Genomic DNA, 21,090 nt, shown 5'->3' on the forward strand with positions numbered 1-21,090 from the left:
GTGAATATCCTCATACCTAGAAATCTGTTTTTGTTTGTAACCTTCTTGAAACTGAAGGTTTCTAACAAGGACCTATTACTTAGATTTAAAGTGACATTCCTACCTCATATGTCATTGTGTAAATCGGTGGAAGGATGGATGATTGGGGCCCTCATATTCCATGACAGAAAAGAAAGATAGGCATGATCTAGAAACTTGTCTTTTGAAGGAAATCACTTTGTAAACTAAATAAAAAAAATGAGCATGGCTTTTGTAGCAACTTCCTTATATACTCTAGAGATGAGTTCATTCATATACACAATTCAGTAATGGTCTGGAGATATTCGTATATACTGAGATTTATTTCAACCAAATAAATATTCATTTAAAGGAAATAATTAATCTGTGTTGCTATTTTTAGAATAAATTTAATATTATTTCCTGTTATACTATTAGGTCACTACTAGAAGCTGTCAAAAAGACATGGTATTTTTATGGAAGACTACATTATTATTTAGCACAGCAAAAGACCTATCAAGGAATCAATGTTTGAATGTAAATAAAGTTAGAAGAGTTATTCACTTCGCTAAAAATTTGGTCTTTTAAGATATTTAACATACTGATTATAGTTTTCAAACGTGCATTGAGGTGATCCTGTAGAAATGTGCACAGAGGAAAGCTGCCGCAGGGAGACCTACAACAAATGTTTGTACACAATGTCAAAGTCTAAACAGCTAAAGGCAACTTAAGTTACCCCTAATGTATTTCACTTCACTGGGTTTCGCATTTGGTTAGTTTAAGCCCAAGACATTCTATTCCTTTGCAGAGTATTTTCTTGAGAACTGAAATACTTTTGGAAGTAAATGATAAACATCCTGTTGAAAGATTTGGTAACAATTAAATCTGTGGACAAGAGATTATGACATTTAAAAATTAAATTAATGAATAAACCTTTGATTCAAACTAAGCTGGACTATACCATTAGAACTTAAAACAATAAAACAATTGGAAAATAGGAATTCACAATCTCTAGTAACTCTTGAAAGGCTACGATATGACGATATGAGGATAAGAAATATTCGCAGACCACCAGTTACATTGAACATTTCACACACACACACACACACACACACACACACACACATCCTCAGTAAAAGAAAATTGAACTCATTCAGATTCAAAAAGAGCTTGGAATTTACCACATTAATTGAAATTAATATCCAAAGTATTATTGTGCCATAACAGTAACGGTGAATGTTATTCCTATGAGCAAGTATTTTTCACATGATTCATACAAATAATATGCATGTCAGGGTGTAGTAAAAAGAAAACCCAAAAACTGGGTAAAAATTTTAGCCGACTTTTCCTCAGACAAAGGTCTTCTATCTAGAACATATAAAGAATTAATAAACATTATCCCCCCCAAATTCAAAGACTCAATCCAAAAATGGGCAGCTGAGATGAATACACACTTCTCAGAAAAAGAAATACAAATGGCAAATAAATACATGAGAAAGTGTTCAACATCATTAGTCATTCAAGATATGCAAATGAAAACAACATTGAGATTTCATCTCGCCCCAGTAAGAATGGCTATCGTTAAGAAATCAACCAATAACAAATGCAGGTGAAGCTGTGGAGATATAGGAACTCTTCTCCACTTCTGATGGGAATGCAGACGGGTGAAACCACTGTGGAAATCAGTTTGGAGACTTCTCAGCAAACTAGGTCTAGAGGTCCCATTCAACCCAGCTAATCCCCTTCTGGGTATTTTCCCAGAGGATCTGAAAATGTTATACCACAGCGATATATGTGCGCCCATGTTCATAGCAGTGCAACTTGTAATTGCTAAACTGTGGCAGGAACCCACATGTCCATCCACTGAGTACTGGGTAAAAAATTGTAGTACTTGCATATAATTGAATATTATTCAGGTATAAAGAAAGATAAACTAGAGGCTTTTATAGTTAAATGGTCACAACTAGAGACCATGTTCATGAGTGAAATAAATCAGATCTGCATGTGTAAGAATTGTATTGTCTCATTGGTGTAAGACCTGAAAGAGTGAATAAAAATTAGGAGGTATGATAGACTTTGTGAAACAAAAGGAAAATGCTCAAAAGTAAAGAGCAACTGAGGTAGGGGAAAAGAGAAGGGAAAGAAGGGGATATTATGTAAGTATGTATATACAGGATAGCTAACATGGTTGTACTACTTTCTTCTATTGCTCTACAGAAAGGAACAGTTAATGATTATTTGTTTGATCAATCTTGTATGTCTCAATTTGTTTTCTTGAGAAACCACTTTGAAGATATCAATAAGTAATACAACAACCATGGTTAATTTCCTACGACTTTGTCTGTAACTCCATTTTGTTTCTATTGTTCTTATGCTATTTTGTGAATGGATGTCTGTTTGTTAATTTTCCTTCTTTTAATATTTAAAGTAAAAAGAAAAAAAATGGATGGCCATATTTCACTAGGGTATGATGTTTTCAGATTTTTGGGAAAAATACCCAGGAGGGCATAGCTGGGTGAATGGGACCTCTAATCCTAGCTTACTGAGGGTTCTCCAGACTGATTTCCACCAATCTACACTCCCACCAATAGTAGAGAACTGTTCCTTTTCACAGAACCCCTTCAGCATGTGGTATTGGTGGATTTCTTGGTGATAGCCATTCTTTCTCAAGTGAGATGGAATTCTCAGTGTCGTTTCAATTAGCATTTCATGAATGGCTAATGATGTTGAATGATCTCATGTATTTATTGGTTATTTGTACATCTTCATCTGAGAAGTGTGCATTGATCTATGATGCCCGTTTTTGTACTGGGTCTTTGCATTTTGAGGACCTGATTTTTCTAATTCTTTATATGCTCTAGATAGGTGTCCTCTGTCTGAGTGACAGTTAGCTAAATTTCCCCCAGGTTCGTGGGTTTATTTTCACCCTGTTGGTGATTTCCTTTAACGCTCAAAAACTTTTCAATAAGATGAGTTCCCAGTTGTTGATTCTATGAAGTATTTCCCATACAGTTTGGTTTTATTCATGAACTGTCTGTCTATTCCTATGTCGTCAACATTTCTATCTACTTTTTCTTCCAGTAAATTTAGTGCTTCTGTTTTAATATTTAGATCTTTAAACTATTTTGACTTTAGTTTGGTGCATGGTGATAGACATGGGTCTAGATTTAGTCTTCGGCATACAGAGAGCTGATTTATCCAGCACCATTTATTGAAGAGGCTATCTTTCTTCCAATGAACATGTTTGGCCTTTTTGTCAAAGATAAGGTGGCTAAATGTTTTTTGTGGTTGTTGCTGCATCTTCTAGTCTGTTCCATTGATCTTCAGGTCTGGTTTGCTGCTACTACCATGCTGATTTTATCCCAGTAGCTTTGTAGTATACTTTCAAGTCAGACATTGTGATTCCACCTGCCTTTCCTTTGATGCCAAGGACTGCTTTTGCTGTTTTAGGTCTCTTCTGGTTGAAGATGAATTTTAGGAATGTTTTCTTTAGATCTGAGAGGTATACTAATGGCATTTTGATTGAGATTGCATTGACTCTATACAACAATTATGGGAGCATAGCCATTTTCACAATGTTGGTTCTTTCTATTCACGAACAAGGTATATCTTCCTGTTTTTTGAAATCACCTTCGGTCTTTTTTTAAAGTACTATAAGTTTCACTTCATAGATTTTGTACTTCTTTTATTAGACTGATTCTAAGTATTTCTTTTTGAATACTATTGTGAAATGTATGATTTCCCTATTTTTTCTCTCAGTGCATTCAATATTTGCATATAGGAATGCTATTGAATTTTGAGTGTTGACTTTGTATACAGCTATACTACTAAATTTGTTGATTAATGCTAGGAGTCTTTTGATGGAATTTTTAAGGGGTCTTCCATGTAGAGTATCATGTCATCTGTGAATAATGATAATTTCACTTCTTCCATTCCTATCCTTATTTCTTTTATTTCTCTCTTGCCTAACTGCTCTGGCTAATGTTTCCAGAGCTATGTTGAAAGGAGTGATGACAGTGGACATCTTGGTCTTGTTATTGATTTTAAGTAAAAGCTCTCAGTTTTTGTCCATTTAATATGATGTTGACTCTTGGTTGTTATACATAGTTTTTATCAGATTGAGGTTAAGCTCATCTAGAATAGACAATTTTGAATGTTCTCACTTGATATGTGTTTCAAGTGATAGCTGTAACTACTCTAACTGTTCCTTGAACAATGCATACATGAATTGAAACATTGCTTTGTATCCCCAGAGTGAAATTGTGATTTATCAATAAAATAATTAAAATAGATTTTCTCACAAAAGGGCAAAGAATAAAAACCAATAAAAACGTCAAACACTCTTCTTTCATGTGTTAATTAGCTGGGCATTTTAACTCATGGGGATGCCACTCTTACCACTGGGATGAGAACAATTGATATTGATTTATTTTTCTACCAGTTCCTCTTTCCCATTCCCTTCCTCTGGTACAACACTTCTTTTCCATTTTTGGATTGTGTCTTTTTTGTTTGTTTGTTTGTTTGTTTTTCTCTGGTACCGGGAACCGAACTCACGACCTTGCGGTTGCCAGGCAGGCGCTTTGCCACTGAGCTAAATCCCCAGCCCCTTGGATTGTGTCTTATCTTACTAATTCTGACACAGGTGGATGTGTTTGTAACAAAATGATTCCTCATACATAAGGGTGAGCTATTTAAAAGTTCTCTATCTCCCTGCAGTAAAAAATTGAAACAAGAAAAGGTGCCAAGACTTCATAGTAAAATTAACATCACTGTGTACTTTTAACATAACTGAGAAAGGAAATATTTTTAAAATTAGACAATAACAAAGTAGAACAAAGAGCTAGTAAGTAAATTAGAAAGTGCTGATAGCTTAATGTCAATCGCCAATCAAATTTTAGACTCTAGAGTTGACCATTAGAATAGATAAATAATAAATAAATGAGATTCTTAATGAAACTTGAGATACTTTAATTAAATTAAATGTTATACTTAATATGGGTATCTTGACCATCAATACAATACAAATATTTAACTGTAAATCTCTAATTACTTAGCTACCTCTCACTTGATTAGAAGGAAAAAGAAAATAGGATAATATTTGCTAATTTTCAATAACATTTCCAAGGATAACTAAGGTGATTGTCACATTCAATCATTTAAGAATATTTTAAAAGTCTGAATCAAAATATGACAAATTCTATCACATTTCCAATGTTACTTTCTCTTTAGTCCTTTGGACTCCCTCTTTAGTCCTTTGTGACTCCCTTCTCCCTTGGTTTTATCTTGCATTTCAAAGGTATAGATTCCTGACCCTCTGTGACACCTGTAACCATATATGAAAGGAGATATGTAGCTCAATAAAGTCTAGAGTTTTCTGGGTAGTTTTAATAATCACTCCAAACAACAATGACTACACAGCAAGCACCTCAGAACACTGTAGCAATTTCCCTCTTCTAGAACTTCCAATAATTTTATAAACACTATATCCCTAATTTGAATGTTTTCTTTTCTGAATGTATCCACAGTAGTTTTCATTTTCTCTGGAAAACTATTAATGGAATACAATATAGTTCCAAAGGTGTTTTCACATACTAGACAATCAAAATGGTAATTTAATAATGTTAAATTTTTCCAATAATTTTGGGAGGCACTAAGAGCTTTATTGCCAGTGAAACCTGAATACTGTTTTTCTGTGCCATGGAATTGCAAAACTACCTGTACATTCTCATATATACCTCAATAGAGTGTTTGCTGAGGTCACAGTGTGGGGTTTAAATATTTATTTAAAAAATAGTAAGAAAATATCAGTTACTATAAGACTTCATAGTGGCTCATCACTTTTGTCTTTATGACCTGGTTTACAGATATGAAAAAACCAGTTTGTGGCTTTGAATTATCAGTTTAACCATACTAAAATACTTCTTGGTCTATCTTTTATTATTCTTTCACATATTATACTGGCAAAACTTAGAGAGTTGAGATCCAGTAAAATTTATTTCTATAGATTCCAATATTCACAACTCAGTGCATTCATAACATACATAAATCTCATATGAAAATTAGGGCATATATTAGAAAGGAATTATATTCTTTTTTATTTTAAAGATAAAAAAGTAACAAAACAATAATGAAGACAAAATCACAACAACACACACAAAAAAATGATACATGATCTCAAAATACAATGATAGGATTTAACAGCGGTTGCTACACTACAAACTGTTATCTTCAATGAAGTTGCTCAGTCCACCAGACATAAGAATGTAAGACTGATCAAACAATCAAAGAAAATAATAAGTAATAAAAAGAAAAAAAAAACATTGGAAATGATGCAGAGCTTCATCACACAAGGTCGTAGGAGTTCAAAAAATGTTCTTCTACTTCATATTGTTTCTTTCAGATCAGTCGTTCTGATTACCAGATTTAAGCATACAAAATTGGTCAAGAAAAAAGAAAATTTTAAGCATTGACTGTTCCTTTCAATAAACCACAGACATCAGTGATAGACCTATTCAGCTATCCTTGGACATACATATAAATTTTGTTTTTCATTTTAAATAGAAAAGAAAGAAAATCAAAATAACAAAAACAAATACATAAACAAAAGAGCATAGAAAACAATAAAAATGATACAGAATTTCAAAACAGGATGATAGGAATTATATTCTTAAATTGCAATTAGTTACATAGGAGGATTTAGATTGCTCAATACTGAGACTATCTGCTGGATATTTTTGGATTTGACGTTCTGAAACCAATAGAAAATGTGATGGATTTTTGTACTGCTCAGAATGATAGAGCCTGTTATATATAAAAGTTTTAAATAAGTGTATAGCTGGCATCCAAAGATTTCCAGGGGGCATTGCTTCTACTTCCTCATTTAGAAGATAACTAAACATAAGGCTGTGAGGGACACCTAGAATTCTTCACCAAATAAAGAGCAGACATTTATAATGATAGCTGAGGCCAAAGAAAATGAGTCATTAGTAAAAGAAAGAAATTAAGCACACCATTTTAGGACTAAATGCAGCCTAAGGCTAATATGAATAATTAGTCATATGCATTTTGTCATTTTTATCAGTACATGATAAACTGTATATACCTCTTTCTTAAATACTATATACAAGATGCCTGTGCAGGTTTACTTTATGTTTATATCTCTAAGTATCTTATGAGAGTACCTTGACAAAAAGTATAAACATTACCCAGTGATTGATGAAACTTTGAATCTCTTCTTTGAGAAGATTGATAGCAAGCATCTTTTTTTTGTTCTTGTTGTTTGTAATTTATATAATTGTATACCTTTTTCTTGAAAGTATTTAAACTTAATTTTTGCTATAACAAATCCTAGTTTGTTCAGGTAGCCAGTTAACAATATTCTCCATGTAAAACACACTAGAGAGAGATTTAAACTTGTGAATGTGGGGAAACAATACTTTAAAGATCAAATATCATTTTGATTTATGTATTACTAAACTGCAAGTAAAAATATAGAATACCTCTTCCTAAACATTTGTGTTGCCAATATTTTATACCATACAGTATAACTTTTAGTGTTTAGAAAAATATATATAAAGAGGACATTAATGTAAGTCTCAAAGCTTTAGTTAATTTTGTATTTGGCAAGTTGATGTCTTCCACAAACAAATGCCTGTGTGATTTGCATGAGACAAACAGAACATGTTCAAGCACTATCACCAGGGAAATGATGATCTGTCAAAGAGTGATTTACTGGGAAACCAGTGATGAGATTCAGAGCTTTTTTGTGTTTATGATATCAATCTGAAAAAAAAAAAAATACTTGCACTCATTTTTCCTGCTCTTCATTGTTAAAAACAGCACCATATAAAGATAAATGGGAATCACTGATATCTCCTGCCCTCTGTCTCTTTCACTCTCGCTCTTTTGTTTTTCTCAAGCCTTGGGCCTTATTCACATTAGTTAAATGCTTCCCCACTGAGCTATATTCCCACAATATAGGAAAAAGAAAAACTATTATAATTAAAAAGTAAAGTAAAGGGGAAGTTTAGACAGAACATTATCAAAACAAAAAGACCAATTAAGAATAGGAATGAAGAAAAACCTTTAAGTAAAATAACGAGGCACAGATTTTTGCATAGAGCTTGCTAAATACCTACAAAGTTTTCTACTTGCTTCTTAAGACAGGGCTCCCCAATCTCCAGGTCACAGAACAGAATGGATCCATGGTCTCTGAGGAACTAGGTGGCACAGTAGGAAGGGATCAAAGCCTTATCTGTATTTACTGCCACTCCCCGTTTCTTGCATTACCACCTGAGCTCTGCCTGTTGTCACATTAAAAACAACATTAGATTCTAATAGGAACATGAACCAGATTCTAATAGGAACATGAACCGTACTGTGACTTGCAGATATAAGGGATCTTCTGCTTGAGGATATGTCATGTGCAATTTTATTGCCAACCCACATCACAAATACAGAACTTTTCAAATTTTTGAGTGATTGTATACAAGTAAAATTGAATTCGTCATTTTGTACAGGTATATGGATGGATGGACCAGCTGCCATGCCATGATGGCTTCCTGGTTTCAATATTCAGGTCAAAGAGGTCACTTCAGGATATGAGAGCACATACTGTGTCATCCATACAGAAATGATGCAAAGCCAAAAAATGTCACCTTAGGATGTCATTACATTACCCACCACACTAAAATATATGCCTTTTACTCATGTCTGTTCATGTAAATTTGAGAGGATATGGACATATCCCTGTTCTCTTACACAGAAGAATGAGATGGCATTCTAATGGTAGATCAAAAACTATGATCAAAAACTTTGACATTTTTGAGTTATGAGGGTTAATCTGGAGATTTATCTTAGCAAAACAGTTCCCACGGGCAATAGAGTTCATTGATACAGAATGAGGCCCAAAACTTACTGACTCTTTTCACATATTGAACCTGCTCAATAAATTCAAACTTTCAATTCAGGGGTGAATCATAGATGTGTTCAAGCCAGCATGTAATATGGCTACATTCAAAGCCAAACAGGATTCAAGGGGCAACAAATGAACTTTGGGATTTTTTTTAACCTGTTTCAGACAATACAGGAAATTTTTTCGAAAAAGAAATGAGTTAGGGCCTTCTCATCTATCTGGTTCATGTTCACCTGTATAAAATTTCAAAAGAGTTTGAACATTACTTCAAAGCAACAAGACTCCCAAATTGGGATTTAGTATGTCTGAAACCCATTTGAGTGAAGCTACATGAACCAAACTTATTCCCGCTCAAAGATCACCTGCTTGCTCTTGCTTTGTTATAAAAGGCTTTTATCAGATGGAGATAAAGCCTTTTTATATCTATTTGCTACAGAGACTTTATCATGAATGTATGTTGGATTTTGCCAGAGTTTTTCTTTTTCTATTGAGATTATCACATAATTTCTGTGCTTGCTTCTGTTTATGTGATTTTCTACATTTATTGATTTGTGTCTGTTGAACCATTTGTGAGATAAAATCTCTTCTGTCATGATGTATGATCTGTTTGATGATTTGTTTCATTTTTCTTGCCAGTACCTCGCTGAGGAATTTCGTTCTTTACCCATTAGAGATTGAACTGTTGTGATCTGATTCTGTTTCACTGTTATTAAGAAGTACTAGCTATCAACTTTGGAGAGAGAAAGATTTTTGAAGGGAACCGCTGTGCTAAAATACAGTGTCTTCACATGGGGTAGTGCACTCTGGGTGGCTGAAGCAGGAGGACGGCGAGTTTGAGTCTCAACTGAGCAAATTAGCAGAATTTCACCCCATTATTAATAATTTAAAATGGGCTGGAGACACAGATACCTGAAAAATCCCTGGGTACAATCCTCAGTATTACAAAAATAATAAAAATAACAGTTATAAAAATAAAACACAGGATCATTAGCATACTTTGTAAATAGATGTTATAGTGTTAATTCCCAATTATTCCAGATTGATCTATTTATGCTTATGTTTTATGCTATTTATAGAACAGTACTTGAGTGGCTTCTGCAATATTTAGTATCTACTTAGGGAAGCTCAAAGATGCTGTTGTGCTGCTGATAGCAAAGTCATTCACATGTCTTTTACTGTAGCCTTTGAAAAATTGTCTTCTTTTAGACTAAGAAAGAGAGATGAAAGCTTCTGCCGTTTCTTTAGTTACGATTTAAAAAGTACACTGAAAGACCTGGTTACCTCAAATGTATATTAAAATTATACTAAGAAAAAGCTTAATATGTCAAAAACAGCACATATGTGCATTTAATTGAATGTTAAATGTTTTAAGTATTACTAAAAGTCAAAGTGAGAGCCGAGTATGGTGGTGCATGCCTGTAATCCCAGTACTCTGTAGGCTGAGGCAGGAGGATCACTGTGAGTTCAAGGTCAGCCTGGGCTACAAACTGAGCTCAAGACCAGCCTGAACTGCATGGTGAGACCCTGTTTCAAAAAGACAAAAAAAAGTCAAAGCAAGAACAGCTAAAGTTTAAATAGAATAATTGTTTTCTAGATCAATTCTGTAATTAGACAAACATCAACAAAAAAAATATCAATAATTCCAATAGGCCTTACCTTTCTCATATTAATCAAAAAGCTCTACTTTTTTGCTTGCAATATAGTTCAGTCTAGTTTCCATCTACACTTTCACAGCAGTTGTGCACATACTGTAGATATAAATCCCTGGCTGCAAAATGCTAAACAAATGAACTTTTTTTTTTTTTCTCCGACACCGGGAACCAAACTCACGACCTTGCACTTGCCAGGCAGGCGCTTTGCCGCTGAGCTAAATCCCCAGCCCACAAATGAACTTTAAACATATAATGTTTATTAAATGCTTCTTGCTTACATAGATTGCATCTCTTTTATGTAAATTCTTTCCCCTCGTTTGTGTGAAGTCCTTGTCTATGTTCAAGAATCAGCCTGTGTGTCTCACTTATAATACCCACACATGGAAACAGCCTGAGGAAATATCTAGTGTCACAGTCATGTTTACTAATCTTTAAAAAAAAATGTATACACAAGATAGTTGATAGTTGTACAGCTAGTTTTCCTCAGTTCATTGAAATGACGGTTTTGTACTAATATTGTTTAGACAAGATATCACACCTGTATCTTGGACTCTGAGCAACTACCAGGAAGACAATGATACGCAACGTATCGACTATTGTAGCTGTCCTATGAACCTGGTTTGAAACTCTGTTTTACAGTTACGTTTGTCTTTTATTTCTCTTTAAAATTAAAAAATAAAATAAATAATTTTCTTTTTAAAATTATGATTCATAATTCATAAAATGAATCCTTCCTAATCATATGTTTGGAGTAAAGACTGAAATAATGTATGGTTTTTTTTTGCAAAACATAAAACATTGTGCAAATAAAAGTTAGCATACTTGAATGAATATAACCAGAATTTATCCTGCAGTTTTCTTCTCCAGTCTCTAAAAAAAGTGCTAATTTTTATTTCTTCAGAAAATTGGATGAGTGAATTCTGTCAAATTCAAGATGAACTTTGAAAAACTTTTGAATGAACTCTCTGGAAAAAATTTACAAATCCACCATATGTTCTTCTGTTTTACAGAGATATAAGTTGCAGACATAAACTCCACATGAAAGTCTACATATTATTTATTCTCAATCTTAAGCAAAGCTCATGCTGTATAAGGTGCTGAGGAAATATTTTCTGAACTGTAACCTCATCAAATATATGAGAATCACATGTGATATTATAAGATAAGCATTTCAATAATGTAACAATAAAGCTAACTTTAAATATTACTGATTATAGAAAGTATGTTAATTATGTACACATCCTAAAATTTCAAACAGGCTTAAGGTAGATATATATTGAACGTTATGTACCAAGAAATTTTATAAATACAAATTTTAATGAATACATTTAACTTACAACAGGATATCACATCTGCCTAAAAGATATACAATATATTTCAGTGCCAAATTACTTAATGTACTTTTGAACTACTGCTGGAAAAAAAGAGAGAATTCATGAGCAGGTGGTATTTTTACTTTTATCATATCATTCTCTTGTTTCTTACTTTTGGTTTTCATTGCCAACCAGATGTGCTTTTCATCTTTCCCTTTAATTAAAGAAATTTTCCACGTTATCTACAACTTTTCTTGGTTTCACATGCCAGGAAGAAGTGTTCATATACTACTCAATCATCAGGATTAAAAAATATAGAGTTAGGAGAGGTGAGATAAATAATATATGTAGAAAATAACTCTCTAATAAGTACTGGATATATTTTCTATTTAAAGCATGAAGTTTTTGAGAAAATTTACACTTTTAACACATTTAAGTTATGTACAGATAATATTAAAGGATGTATTTTTATGCTACTGTATCTCAATATTTCAGTGGCAAATAGAACATATTTTCAACATAAACATTTTTGTATTATCTATACATGATATGACTAAACATGGATATCATTTAGGATATAATTCTTCCTTTTGTACTGAATTTGGGATAGTAAGGAAAAACAAAGGCAAGAAATTGCAATTAATTGCAATTAATTGTAAATTCATTAATTCAACTTTTGGTTTAGATTAATTGTAGACGATTTGATCATTATTTTAATTGTATTTTTCATATATTTACAAAATAGACAAAATAGAAAAGTAGAAAAGTAAATATATGATAAATATAATGGGGGCTATACTTTTTTCTATAAATGTATAGGAAAAATTTCCTATTCCATAGGAAAGTCAGACTTCATAATGGAACAAAATAGTCCAAGATGGAGGAAGGAGATTTCTTATATACAAATTGAATAGCTTGATTACAAAGATAATAATAAGGCGATATTGAGATCTAAGGAAGAACAGGCCTCAAACCAAAGCAATAAGAAAGAATATTGAATGGAAAATGAGAATAGATATTATCCTGAAGCAGGAGCAAACTATTCTAAATTAAGTGAGGGGACACTGTGACACATGTGGGGTTTCTTGTTTCTGTGGGAGGAACTCCTAGAAATTGAAGGATCAGTGAAAGTGTAAAGGATTTGACATAAATAGGAAAACTGAATGCTACTAAGATTCCAATAGGTTTTTCAGTTCCCTCAAGTTTACACAACAGTATGCAGCCTTTCCTCTTTCATTCTGCAATGAAAATAACTGAGTAACTGATTATAAATCAGGAAGGAGACTTTCTTGTGACTCAGAGATGGGGATGTAGAGGGAGAGGAATAAGGATAATAGCTGCATAACTACTTCTGTGCAGTAGCTACGATCTTGTTTAACATGCACACACACACACACACACACACTTCCAAACAGTAAAAATCAGAACTTTCTTTGCACTGAAGATAACACATTGGTTTCTAAAGTGTTCAAGGAGCACAGAAAATACAGTCAGGAAAACTTCTATTATGACACAAACTTTGTAAAGTCCACAACACTATGTCATTGCATTGACTCAGTTTCTCTTCCTGTGTCTCAACAGTCCTTCAGAAATAAAAGCAGCCATGTTTAAAGCAGGACCTCTGGAGTGATATCCGATGGTCCTTTGGTTCCAATATAGTGGATCTAAATCATTGCTTTACATTGAGAAATATCAAAAATCAATGCAATATATATAATTTCTTCCTCAGGTTAAATATTTATATTAGATACTTTGTGTTCCTATAGAATCTTTTTCTAGATAAAAAACAATAATCAGCTTTTCCTAAAATACTCAACATGGCCTTGCAAAGGACTTGTAAGATGTCAACAGACTTTGAGTGAGATTCATTTCAAGTCTTCCAAGGAATGAGAGAGAGAGTGGAGGGAAAGGTCATGAAAGGAACTCAGTTTAATTGGAATCCACAAAGTTGCTACTCTGTTCTCAGTGTTGGAATACCTCTATTCAATAAAATAATGTAAGACAGAAGTATATTATCAAATACATTATGATTTCACCACCTTTATGATTATATTTCATTTATTTGACTTAGGTACATCTTTCTTAAAAGACATGCAAGATTCTGTTAAAACATTCATAGAAGCATGAGGCTTTTATAGTTTTTCTTAAATTTTCTTCACTAGTACATCTTCAGATATGGTCATCTGACCTACCAATCATTAGGCTATATTTGCAACAAAAGTCACTGTACCAGTTCTGGTTTTCCTAAATCAGCATCATAAAGAATCACTTATTTTGGAAGAATTCAGTTGATCAGTTTTGTTGCTATTTTTCATTGTATACCAGTGAGTTTCAGTATCCTAGTTCTATGAAGATGAAACCAATATTCTCTAGTAATCTAATAAAATTGGTAGATCTGACCCATACATTTTTTATTTTATATTATTCCTTCATTTATGTTTCAAGAAAACAAAACTTTAATATTGGATAACATTTCTTTCTGATGTTTGTTACACCACTGATTGGCAGTGTTGTAAATATTACATCATTTCTCCGAAGCAAAAAAAAAAAAATTCCCAGTACTTGCCTAATAAATAGCAAAATTTATAAAATTTTGGATTACTCTGAGGCACCACCAATTATGTTAAGGATTACTCCATCATTGTCTCACTATTTATATTACAAGGGTAGATTTCCTGCTGTGACTCTTATGAAAAGTGGTACATACTTGAATATTTCTTTTTGCCTTTTTGAGACAAGGGTTCACTGTGCAGTTCAGGCTGAACTTGAACTCACTTTGCAGCCCAGGCAGGTCTCAAACTCACAGTGATCGTCCTTTCTCAGCCTCTGAATGCTGATTACAAGCACGCACCAGCATGCCCAGCCACATACAAGAATATTTAGTTTTAAAGAAAATAGAGAAAAAATAGATATAATTTAAATGTACATCAGCAGTAATATGTAAATCCAACTGAATATGCAAAATACAGATAATTTTGATTGCTTATATTGGCCTCTAGTTCCTGTCAACCTCTTGGAGCCAATCATCACTTTCTCCTTTCTCTTCCAAAATGGCAGTAACAGCTGGTGAGTGCACCCAAAGGTCAGTATCAGAAGAGATGCATATTGATGTAAGAATAGCCATCTACCCCTGAGCGTTCATTATTGTTCTTTTCTCTCTAAATCATCATCAAATAAACGTGTCTCCAATCATTTTTGATGGAACTTGCCCTTGGATAGGAGAATATAGAAGTGATTACAGTAGTGTTAAGGGCTTTTAAATAAAGCAAATGCATTTTCATTTGGCCATGAGTTTTTTTTTTTTTTAATGATTTTTTTTTTTTTTTTCGGTCTTTTTCTGGTACCGGGAATCGAACTCACGACCTTGCACTTTCCAGGCAGGCGCTGTGCCTCTGAGCTAAATCCCTAGCCTTGGCCATGACTTTTATACATAAACCAAAAATGACGTGTACAAGTAAACACCTCGCTTACAATTAATTCTTAACGCAACTGATATTTCCAGGGATGCCATACATTTGACACTATAGTTATTTTAAAATAAAATAGGAAATGTTGTCTAAACTGAAACTAGAAAATGATCTAGTTTTAAAAGTATACGAGGGGCTGGCAATATAGCTCAGTGGCACAAGTGCCTGCCTGATAAGTGCAAGGTCTTGAGCTCAATTAGTGATACAAAAAAATAAAAAGAAGTATATGTTTACTCAAGAAAATAAAGACCTGCATTAGGTATACAAACATGTGTGCAAACATAAGTAAATAGTCCATACAAAAACCGAAATTTGAAAATGTATTTTAAATACTAAACAGAGTAAGTGATGAAAATAATAGAATGTATACGTATGAAGGAATATTTTGAGGTAAGCAAACTCACATTGATGTATTCTGCCATAAGACTCAAGAAAAGAGGTAGACGTAGAAATAGAAAACATAGATGAGAACTATGTAGATAAAGTGTGTATTAGATGTGACAAAACTGGGTTGTAGGAGCTCTGGAAGACAGAAAATGGGAATATCTATGGCAAACTCGAGGAAGATGAAAAACTTCACATGAAAAAAAGAGCACAGAGTGTCAAAAGAGAAATAGAGAGAAAAAAGATAAATGGATAAAAAACAAATATAAAATAGAATTTGAGGGGCCTGGGGATTTAGCTCAGCGGCAAAGCGCCTGCCTGGCAAGTGCAAGGTCATGAGTTCAGTTCCCGGTACCGAAGAAAAACCAAAAAAAAAAAAAGAATTTGAGCCAATAAAAAATATAGAGTATGGGCTATAGCTTCCTAAAATAAAAAGTTGTTTATCTACAAAAAACACAAATCAGATTTGTATCAGATTTCTGTTTAGAAATGTGAAGGTTTGCATAATCTCCCAATTGTTTTTTTCTTGAATTTTTTTTCTGACAATAATATTCCTTTTGAAGTTAGAGTTCAGTTTCAATTTTGTTTTGTTTTAGTTATGTGATTTTAAAAATGTATTTTTAATTCTCATAAAATACTTGTATTCTACATATAAAAATGTTTCAAATTAAAGACAGTGTTTCAACTTTTTACATGTATTGAAACAGAGAATACAAATACCATGTCCATTTAAAGGTGGTAGAATAAATACACTCCCTGACTTCCAAACCTTAATGTAATGAAATTAAATTTTAATGTATACATATAAGGCAAAAAACTGTTAAAATAACAAATTTAATAGCAAAAATGACTCTAGATGGAAAGCATAACTTTTTACAATTAAAGGAATTTCATAAGTCATAAATTTAAAAGAATATTCTCCATATCTTGGATTTATTAGTACAAAAATATGTTCTTTAAAATTTTGTTTTTACATCCTTTATTCTTGTCCAAAAGGTTTCCATGAGGTTATATAATTTCTTATGTACCAGTCAATATTTCTGAATTCAGAACACTTGGTCTCTGTCCTCCCTATCCTGTCTGAACTAGTGTTAAAATTAACATGAGTTTATACCTTGGGTACTGTTTTATAGTATGTTCATAGACAGAGACCCCTATTTATACTCTCACACTAAAATATATAAGAAGTTCCTTCTATTTTGTTCTTCAATTTAGTGACATCTTTGTCTTATTTTAAATTGATGAGAGCCTGAGTGAACAAGACTTATTTATTAAATCTTATTAATTACTCTTTTTAACCATTAATATGAATTTACTTACATTTAAAAAGTAATTGTTTTATGTATTTCATGCATTGATACTATTTCCCTTGCATGCATTAAAAATGAAAATACTTTGTCATTTTTATACCTCACTAGATGTACAAATTGCTTCCAAAATATTTATGCATGTGTGGGTATGTGTATATGTTTATACATATGTAAATTCGTTGTTTATACCACCACCTGTTTGTAGACAAAATAAAGAAAGGTTACCCTTTGTTATATCATAGAGCTAGCAAGATATAGAGTGTGGATTAAAACTCAAGAAATCTGATTCCAGTTTTGTGCTTTAAAGAATCATTTTGTATCATACGGAGATTACACTAGGTTCTACATTAAAATTACATGCAATAAGCATGAACATTCTCCTGTTTTTGAAATGCCTCTGGTTTAAAACAAAACATTTTATTAAATTATTTTTCTGTTATTTATGTCATACTTACATTTCTGTAAAAGTTCAGAATCAATGTTAAACAAGTCTCACAGTATTAAGAAAGTTCAGAAAGTAATACTGAACAATTGAAGAAAGTGTTTGCTTTGTATTTTATTAAAATTATGTCATGTACATAATTTCTACTTTTAAGTAAACATGTTTAGAAAATTTAGCATATGGATGTAAATTTAATCAATAATTTACATGATTGTTAATGCTAAAAATTCACACAATGTTTGGTCTCTCAATTAAATGTGTGTTTAAGAAAGAAATAGTGAGATAATTATTTTCTGGATTTAATATATTAATCAAAAATATATCAGCTAGAATTATCCTTCTGATGATGTTGAAATAAAACATCTATAATTTTACTATAAAGAAACCCATGGGAGAAAAAAAACTGCAAATGAAAGCAAATCATCAAGCAAAAATCAGACAATGAATAGCAGTAGAGGAAAGCTATGATTACAGAAAGTAAGCAAGGTAGAGATATGAAAAATAAAATTGCATAGAGTAGTGGCGGTTACCTGTGGCACATGCATTATTGTGTTTTTTGTTTAAAAGATGTAAGTGTCTTTTGTTTAAAAGATGTAAGGGTTAGTGATTTCTAAACTAAAATCTTAGTCTTCAGGATTCATTGCAGTGTTGGCACTTTGCTATAAATAAATCGGTTTTCGGTTGCAGTTTGGTCACTCGGTCTCTTAAAGGTTTGCTATCACAGCCTAGAAACACATTGTGAACCACAGTGTAGAGTGTGAAAACTTAACACAACGCTATAACATTCAGAATGCTTTTAGAAAACAGAAAAAGGATATCATGTAGAACCCAGTAATATCATGACATTATAGATATAGTAATTAAAATTAAGGAAGGTCAAGTCCATTGCAAGATGCAGTGTGTAGTTTAACATAGGATGAGTTTATGCTAAGTGCGGTGGCATACACCTGTAATTCCAGCACACAAAAGACATGGCAGGAGAATCATCATAAGTTTGAGGCCAGTCAGAGCTACACAGTGAATTCAAGCCTGGACAGAACCATATTATGAGACGCTGTCCAAAGTAAATAAATAAATAAATAAATAAATAAATAAACAAATAAATAAATAACAGGACTTCCAGGAAGATGGCAGAGTGGAGAGGAGCAGAGAAAGGGCCTCTACCAAATTTGGTGTCCAGTCACTGGAATATAGCAATGGGAAGAAAAGAACTAAGGAAACTGGGTTCTCAGAATGCAAGAGGATCTGAAAGGAGAATTGAAGCCCATGAGGAGAGCAAAGAGAGAACCTTCAGTGAAAGAGAAAACAGTGATGGGCAGGCCCTTTCCCTGAGTTGATTTTCACTCTGTGGGAAGAAGAGTTAAAACCTGCAGACACATGATTGCTGGCAACCTAAGAGACCTCCACAGAGAGAAATCACCACTGCAGTGCAAAGGAACAGTAGAAGCAGAGGCCTGAACTACTGGTGGATGGTATGGATTCGGCTGTCCCATGGGAGAGGGTGATTGCCCAAGAGCCGTTTCAGAATGGGGACAACTGAGCTGAGAACTCAAAACTACTGCTGGCTCCATCTAGCAACTTCTGGCTCAGTTCAAGCCCACAGAAAGTACACTCACAGCTGCAGGCTGAACAGGTCTGATTCCAGGTTCACAGCAAGAAACCAGCCTGAATTTTAGGAGAAATAAAGGTCCAGGTTCACTGATATTATCTACTATCCTACTGTAAAGCTACTGCTGGACTACTAGGATTAATCAACACGGACATGGACTGTCTCCACACATTGTCTGCCAGTGACAGTAGAGACACACCTTGAAGTGTATATGTGTTTTCTTAATTTTTTCCTCTCTTTCGTTTCCTGGTCTTTGTTTCCTTGTTTCATCTTGTTTTTATATGAGTGTGAATGTGGTTTCTAGTTTTTTATGGTTATTTTTCATTTGTTTTTCTTTTTTTCTTCCATAACCAAGAATAGAACTCATGACCTTGTGCTTGCCAGACAGGCTCTGTGCCACTGAGCTAAATGCCCAGCCCCTTGTTTTTCCTTTTATTTCTTTCTTCTGTCTTTCCCTCCTGTCTTCTGCAGCACTTTCCCGCAGTTGCATCATCCTCTTTTGTCCTCTGTACTTTCTTCTAATCTCTTACTCTTCTATTTCTCTATTTTCCCCCTAACTCCTTCTAAACTTTTTTCATCTGAGAGTAAAACTGATATATTGAGGGTTTATTTACTGCATACAAATTTCTCCTTTGCGTTAGATCCTGTCATATAGTTGCAAATCTAGTTAACATATTTAAAGGTGGCAATTTAATAGTTACTTAAATTTGTCATTTTCTAGGATGCAAGAAACTATTGTGATTGTTGATTGTACCACTGTAGCCAAGATGACATAATTGTTCTAACCAGCTGTTCTTCCTTGCATTCCAAGACTGAGATTGCCTAAAGGTCATAGAAAATACTGCTGGGCAGCATCAAAGAACCAGGGGTTGTTTCAAGTAGGCAGTAACTTTGCACCCCCAATAAATTGAAAAGCTAGGATTTTGCAACAGATTCAAAACCCAAAAGTCACCTACACCTGAAGACACCTCTGACAAATAGTCCTTTCCTAAGGGCTCTTACTACTAACAATAAATCTATTCACCATATGCAATTTAAAGGCATCAACCCAGAAATTACCTAAAAAATAGAAGAAAGTGGTAAGACACTTCAACAAGATGCAACACAAGTCATCTAGTATACCAAAGGCAAACAGAGGGCATGGAGATGGGACAATCTGAAAGCGACCTACTTGACCTCTCTGAAGTGCTAGCAACAAAGCAAATGAAGAAGGCTGGAGAAAAAATCAAACAAGAAATGATTTCACATATAACAACAGAGGTGGTGACCACATGGAAAACACCATTAATGACTTTAGAACAGATAGAGATAAAAATAGAGCAGTTTAAGAAAATGGATATCAGGAATCCCCAATGTAGGAAACACATAGAATCTATTAAACAGTTTCAGGCAGATATCCAGGAGAATAAACATCTAATTGAAAGTATCTGCCATTTAATAAACCAATGTGAGAACAGAATCTCAGATAAAGAAGACATGCTTGTGGGTAACAATCATGAAAAGAAAGGTTCCTTAAAAATAGAAAGGGACCATGAGAAATCAATCCAAAAGCTGTGAGATGATGCAAAGAAGAAGAATATAAGATGGAAGAATAAATGAAAAAGCAGATTTCACAAATTAAAAAGCAGAAGATTTCACAACTGATGTAAAATAGATGTTCACAGATGTCATGGAAGAAAACTTTCCTGGCAGGGAAAAATAATATGACAAAAAGGTAAGTGAGTCTTATATAACTCCAATTAGTCATGATATAAAGCTATAGTAAAGTAAACAATAATCAAGGTTCCAGAAATTCAACAGGTGAACATAACATTAAAATCTGTTTGAGAAAAGAAACAAATCAACTACAAAGGAAAGCCCATCAGGATCACAAATGACTTCTCAACAAAAATCCTAAAGTCAAGGAGGTATTGGAAGGAAGTATTTCAATCCCTTAAAGAAAAGAACCTTCCACCCAGATTAATGTATCAACAAAATCATCTTTCAAAATTGTTTTTTTTTT

Source organism: Chinchilla lanigera, unplaced genomic scaffold (assembly GCF_000276665.1).
Source record: "Chinchilla lanigera isolate Chin_1 unplaced genomic scaffold, ChiLan1.0 scaffold00005, whole genome shotgun sequence".
Classification (NCBI taxonomy): domain Eukaryota; kingdom Metazoa; phylum Chordata; class Mammalia; order Rodentia; family Chinchillidae; genus Chinchilla; species Chinchilla lanigera.